Source organism: Pinus tabuliformis, chromosome 6 (assembly GCF_031772625.1).
Source record: "Pinus tabuliformis cultivar Carrire ecotype Pingquan chromosome 6, CPIR1, whole genome shotgun sequence".
Classification (NCBI taxonomy): Eukaryota; Viridiplantae; Streptophyta; class Pinopsida; order Pinales; family Pinaceae; genus Pinus; species Pinus tabuliformis.
This window is the reverse complement of record NC_142292.1, coordinates 1971300003-1971306709: the sequence shown is the minus strand read 5'-3', so window position 1 is coordinate 1971306709 and position 6707 is coordinate 1971300003.

Below are 6707 nucleotides of genomic sequence, written 5' to 3'. Positions count from 1 at the left end.
TCATTCAGCTATTATAAATACAAGAGGTGCTCTTCCTGAGGTGAGGTTTCGGGGAGAAGTTCAACAACGAGCTTAAGTGAGGGGATTTCACACTTAATCGGTAAATTTGCTTCCACGCCGTAGACTAGATGGAACGGTGTGAATCCAGTTGTGTCCTTGGTCGAGGTTAGGTAAGCCCACAAAGCTGAAAAGAGCATGAGATGCCAATTTGACTTGTGCATCCCAATGGTGCGCTGAAGCATCATAACCAAGACTTTGTTCACAAATTCAACTTCGCCATTGGCCTGAGGGAAATATGGGGTTGAGCCATCGTGGCGCAAACCCAACGTAGAAGTCAGCTTAACCATCATGTAATCTCGAAAATGGGAGCCATGGTCGGTGACAATGGCTTGAGGCACTCCAAACCTGGAAATAATGTGATTGAATAGAAATTGAGCTGTCATTTAACGGCTACAGAGTATATAGGCATCGCTTCGGCCCATTTGGTGAAGTAATCCACTGCAACGATAAATAACCATGCCCCCTGGCCAAACGAGGGTTAGATGTCATATAGTCGATAACCCATTTGGAAAAAGGACCAACAGTAATAACGAGGTGTAGGTGAGCGGGTGGGGCATACATTTTTCGCTGATAAATTTGGCACTCATGGCATTTGCGAACAACAAGGATGCAATCCTTGAAGATGGAGGGCCAAAAATAACCAGTGCGAAGGATTTTTTTAGCAATAGCATATCCAAACAAATGACCGCCATAGGCACCAGAATGGCAATCATTCAAGACTCTCTCAGCCTCCTCGAGAGTGAGACAATGACAAAGAATTGAATCAACATCGACACGGTATAAAGTATCTCCAATGATACGGTAAGGTTGGGATTGATGCTGAATGTGTCGACGATCATCCTTGGTCAACGCAGACCAGAAGGTGGATGTATGGAGATACACGATGATATCACCGTACCAGGGGTCGAGAGTGCTAATCAGGAAAAGAGTCTCGTCCGGGAGCTGCTCATCAGCACCAGCAGGAAGAGAAGCAGAGGGAAGGGAGCAAATCAACTCAACGAAGACTAGTGATTTCTTAGATTTGGCAGTAGTGAACACCAAATCGAATTCTTGGAGGATGAAAATCCACTTAGAATACTTTCCCCCCAACAACTGACAAGTCAGGATGTAGGTCATGGGGTTACATTTGGAAATCACAGTGGTAGTGCGGAGGAGAATGTAATGTCGAAAGCGCTAAACAGCCTATACGGCAGCCAAATCCAACTTCTTGACATGAGCATAACGCATCTCGGTGTCGAGGAGATTGTGACTAAGGTAGTAAATAACATGTTCATTGCCTTTGTCATCATCCTGTACCAGCACCATAGCAATGGTACTAGAGGCTGCAGCTAGATAAAGGAAGTAATCGCGATGATAGTTCGGAGGGTGTAGCAAAGGAGCATTTATGAGGACAACTTTTAGGTCATCGAAAGACTTTTGGGCAGCCTCATCCCAAGCAAGTGGGGTTCCTTTCTTGAGCAACTGGGTGAACCCCGAAGCTCAGCATAGTTCGGTACGAAACGACGGAGGGAATTTTCTTTTCCCTATAGACTCTGCAGTTGATGCAACGAAGATGGAGGGGGTAAATTAACAATGGCCTCAACTTTAAGAGGATCAAGGTGAATGCCTTCTTTCAAAATGATAAAGCCAAGGAGTCATCTAGATTCAACGCAAAAGACACATTTATGCGGATTCAGCTGAATGTTGTAGTGTGTACAACAAAGAAAAATTTGCCAGAGATGACCAGGATGATCATGGCACTTACGAGAATGAGCGGGGAGATCATCCAAGTAAGGTTGAATGATGTTTCGAATGTCGTGGAATGCATAAGACATCGCTCTCTGAAATGTAGCCCCAACATTCTTAAGGCCAAAAGGGAGCTTTTTATTCCCCATGGATAGATAAAGGTTGTCTTATCTTAACCAGCCAGCGCAATGTTTATGTGGTTGTAACCAGAAAACCATCCATAAAGGAAAAGAATTTACTCCCAGCACATTCATCAATGATCTGGTCAATGAAGGGAGTGGGGTAATTATCCTTTGGACAGGCATGACTGAGATGATAATCGACTCAAACACGAACAATGCCTTGTTTCTTTGTCATCGGTACAATATTTGACACCCAATTTGTAAGAGGGATTGGATAAATAAATCCATCTTTAAGAAGTTTTCCAACTTCACCCTTGATGGAGGCCACTTTTCTAGGGTGCACTGGACGAAGCCATTGGCGAATGGGCTTCGCATGAGGGTAAGTCAGAATTTCATGCACGACTATACTTGGGTCAATGCCAAGCATTTCTTCATATGACCATGCAAAAACATCCCAAAACTCTTGGAACAAATGAGTATAGAGCTTGATCTCATCTGGAGAACAAGTTACCCTGATATGGACATTTTCAACAACACCAGGCTTGACAGAAATATCAATTGGCATCATTTGGGTAATGTTACCCATGTTCCCTTCCGACCAAACTTCATGAGTCATGATTGACGTCTGAAGTGGTAGGGTTGGGAACTGAGAAGAGAACTTCTCGAGACAAGTAGACATGACCACCGAGCCAGGCAAGAATGAGGAACAATGATGAGTGTCATTCCAAGGTACTTCCTCCAGAGACATAACTTCCATGATAATCTCATCAGAAAGAAAAGTCTTGGCTAAGGGATCGGAAGATTCCGAAGGACCAAGCCACGGGGATTGAGAATACGCATTGAGAGATGGTCTCGAAATAGGATGATTGAGGATACCAAAGGCAAAGCCGAAATAATCTCCACATAATTAATTTTGGTAGGACTTAGCGACATAACCTCACCCCATGTATCAACAAGATCTGGTGAGGGAATGACCCAAGGATCAGACTTGACCAAGATCATGTTGACAGAGGCAACATGAGGAGGTGGGAGTGGAAAAATACCCATCAAGGCAGGATCTTTAAAGAGTCCTGCCCCCACACTCTCATAAGGAGCACCGGTGTGCTTTACATAAGGAACATTGCCATCCGAGGAGGAAGAGGCAAAGAAGGACAATTGGTTGACTGTGACTATCTTCCCTTGATGGGGCAAACAAATCACACAAAAAAGGGAGTAGGCTACAGCATGCATGGCATGGGTCCAACTTCGTATGAGTAGAAGATTATAGTTAAGATTAGCGTCAATGATCTCTACTTCGACGTGTACTGTCTTTCCCTCCAAAGTAATGGCAAGGTTGGGAAGGACACCGAATGGTCGCGAATCGCGTCTGTCAAAAGCTTCCAAAGTGTTAGGGGACTGGTTTAGAGTAGGAGAACCAATTGCCTTCCAACAAGCGACATACATGATGCAGGTAGAAGCACCTTCATTGATGATGGTCCTATGAATGGTTTTCTCATTTATGATCACCTGAATGAGAAAGGCAATCTGATGAGGTAAACACGGAACATGGATTTCCAGGTCAAAAACAAATGAGATTAGGGTCAGTTGGATCAATACCCCCAATAGACGACAGTAACGATTTCTGTTGAGAAGGACAACTTTGAAGGACCTCGAGAGCAGACATAGCTGATGGTGCTTGAATCAACAATGTTATAATGTTGAGCAGCTCGAGCGTTTGGATTGTATGAGGACTTTCATAGCACACCTCGAGAAGGTGGTCGAATGGCAGAATCAAGATTAGGTCACTCTATATGGAGAGGACCAGAACTGGACGGGGTAGAAGAAGAAGGGGTACCTTCTTTCTCTTTCCTTGCTGTCGGGGTAGGAGTTTGATAATATTTTGACCTGGTAGCCATGTTAATCAGTGTATTCATCATGAACACTTGTGAACCTGAGGAAGTGGATGACTGAGGTTGGTCTACCATTTGGGTCTGCTGGGATGGAAAGGGCTCTTTCAGGACAGCTGGGGTCCCTTTGAGAAAACGACTAACTTCGGATCATCTAGGAAAATCCTTAGTATAGTGATCCTCCTCACAAATGAGGCATGGATATTTGGGCTTCCATTGGGAAGCATCACCAACAGACAACTTAGGAGGGCCCTGTTTTGGGGCATCGAATTTACCCTTGCCTTTGCCTTTCTTCTTACCTTTAGAGGATTTTTCCACTGCGGTAGACTGGACAGCGTGAACCTATGAGGTTTTACCAGGGCCAGATGAATTGCAAGAGGAATCATTGGAAGTAGTGTTGGAGACCGACTTCTATTTGGAAGAAGATTTTGCAGGGGTTTGAGTCACTAAACCAATTACTCCATCAACAGGAGGTGTAGCTGGAGACTTAGATGTCGTCAGATCAGATGATGGTCTGGGCGCATCGGGTAACATATCATATAACGTGCCAGATTGTGAATAGATGAGGTCTAGATACTGGGCACGCGCAATGGCTTGTTCCTCAGTGACGCATCCACCCATAGCAATGTCCTCAACAATTTTGTTGACGAATGATTTGGTGAACCACTTGGTCAACAATTGATCAACAATATCAAACTTAATCAGGTGACGCTTACGTCTCCATTCATGGATGTGATCGGAGATGTGGGTCGCAGTGTCTTGCTTGAGTGACGTTAGCAGATGGGTGCCAGTTTCATAGCGAACTAGCAACTAGAAATGTGTGAGAAAGGCCATGGCAAGAGTGTTAAAGTCATGATAGGTATTTCGAGATAGCTCGATATGCCACTTGGCTACAGAACCTGTAAGAGTTCATTGGAAAAGCCAAAGATGAATGGAATCATCAACATAGGAATTCGAGGAGAACCAGAGGTGATATGTCATCACATGGGCTTGTGGATCCTCTTTTGCTTTTCCTTCAAACTTCAGACAATCGCTCGAGATCTTGGATGGAACTGGAGGCCAATATGGTGAATGAAGAATCAGGTCATTCATGAGTCTAGACACATCTGGAAACTTAAGTGTATCCAAGAACGACAATTGGGTATTGAAAGGCATTTGAGGCTGATAAATGGGGCCAGGCGACGGAACCCATCCCTGCTGGTAAGGTTTTGTCCCCATAGGGGAGGGTTTTTTCCATATGGAATTTGATTTTGCCCCCACTGTAGGTTACCTTGCCCGTAGGGAGGATTCTAACCTTGAAAGCCTTGAAACTGTCTAGCCATAGGCTGTTGATAAGCAACATACGGGTTAAAAGGTTGTTGAGCCTGTTGACCTTGGACATATGGATTTTGCACCTGATGCCCCTGAGCATAAGGGTTTTGAACTTGTTTCCCCTGGACAAAAGGGTTTTGGACATGCTGCCCTTGGACATAAGGATTTTTCACTTGCTGCCCTTGGACATAAGGATTTTGGACCTGCTGCCCTTGGATAAAAGGATTTTGAACCTGTTTCCCTTGGACAAAAGGATTTTGAACTTGTTGCCCTTGGACATAAGGGTTTTGGGCCTACTGCTGCACGAATTGACCTTGACCCTCCTACCCTTGCAAAGGTTGACCCTGTTGATATGAGTATAAGGGTTGCCGCTGCCAGGGTTGAACTTGTTGCTGCAAGGGCTGGCCTTGCCGCTATAAAGGTTTTCCCTACAACTGCAGAGGTTGACCTTGCGAGGACATAGGCTGGGAGGATTGCTGAGCATACTAAATTTGCAGCTACATGGTTTGCTGCAATAGTTGCAAGGGTTGCCCTTGCGGTTGTTGCAGTTGTCCTTGCTGTGACATTATCTACCCATGCTAATGCAGAAGTTGTCCTTGCTACTGCAAGGGTACTTGAACAGTTCCCGAAGTGACACCTTGAAATTTCTCGAATTGTGTTTGGCCATATCCACCAAGCGCGACAAATGGACCAGGCCGGACATAAGGTTCAAGCTGAGGGATGTAAGGTAGATTAGCCATCACTTGTGAACCATATGGAACATAAGGTTGTTGGTACTGAACCTTAGCCATATTAGGCTACTGGTATTGGACGTTACTTGAACCAGATGGACCGACAGGGTTTGGTTGTTGGTACTGTACATCGACCCAGCAGGGCCAACAGGGTTTGGAATGGCACCCAAAGAGGGTTGGTTCATCCCAACCATGTGAGTTTATGAGCCACTCACATTGGTTATGTCAGACATCATAGAAACATTCGTACTTTTCCCCCCAGGCAGTGGCACAACCTGTCTACTTACTGGAGAGATCGAAGAACTGACAGAGACATGACTTGAGACCGTTAGTCGAACCGAACGAGTTACTTGGATCGACGAAACAAGAGGATTCAGAATGGTGCGTTGCACCGGAACTGAAGTAATTGCAAAATACACCATCGGTTGGGAGGTCGTGTTCTGAATGAATGGACCTAAGGTAGGCATAGCACCAGACAACCGAATAGTGTTGTGATATAGAGATGAGGCACTAGGAGTACCTGAAACCAACTGAGCTAAAGTCACATAATTACACGGTAACTTAGGATGAACACTGGTCGGAATGCTTCCCGTGTAAGGCAAACCTTCAGGAGGGAAAGGATATTCCTACTCCTCGACAATGCATGGAGTGGAAACCTTCGAGTGACCCGGAGAGGAGACTGGGATTTCACCTTCTGATTCCATGGGTGAAAACAAACGACGACGGATTACCGAAGATGTTCGAGGGGATAATTCCAAAGGAATACCAGCTGATCATATGGACTGTACAAACATTGCGGTGATATCACAACAGAATCGAGCAAAGAATTCAGAGGATAAACAAACAGTCCAAGCTGACCTTCATAAGTCGGC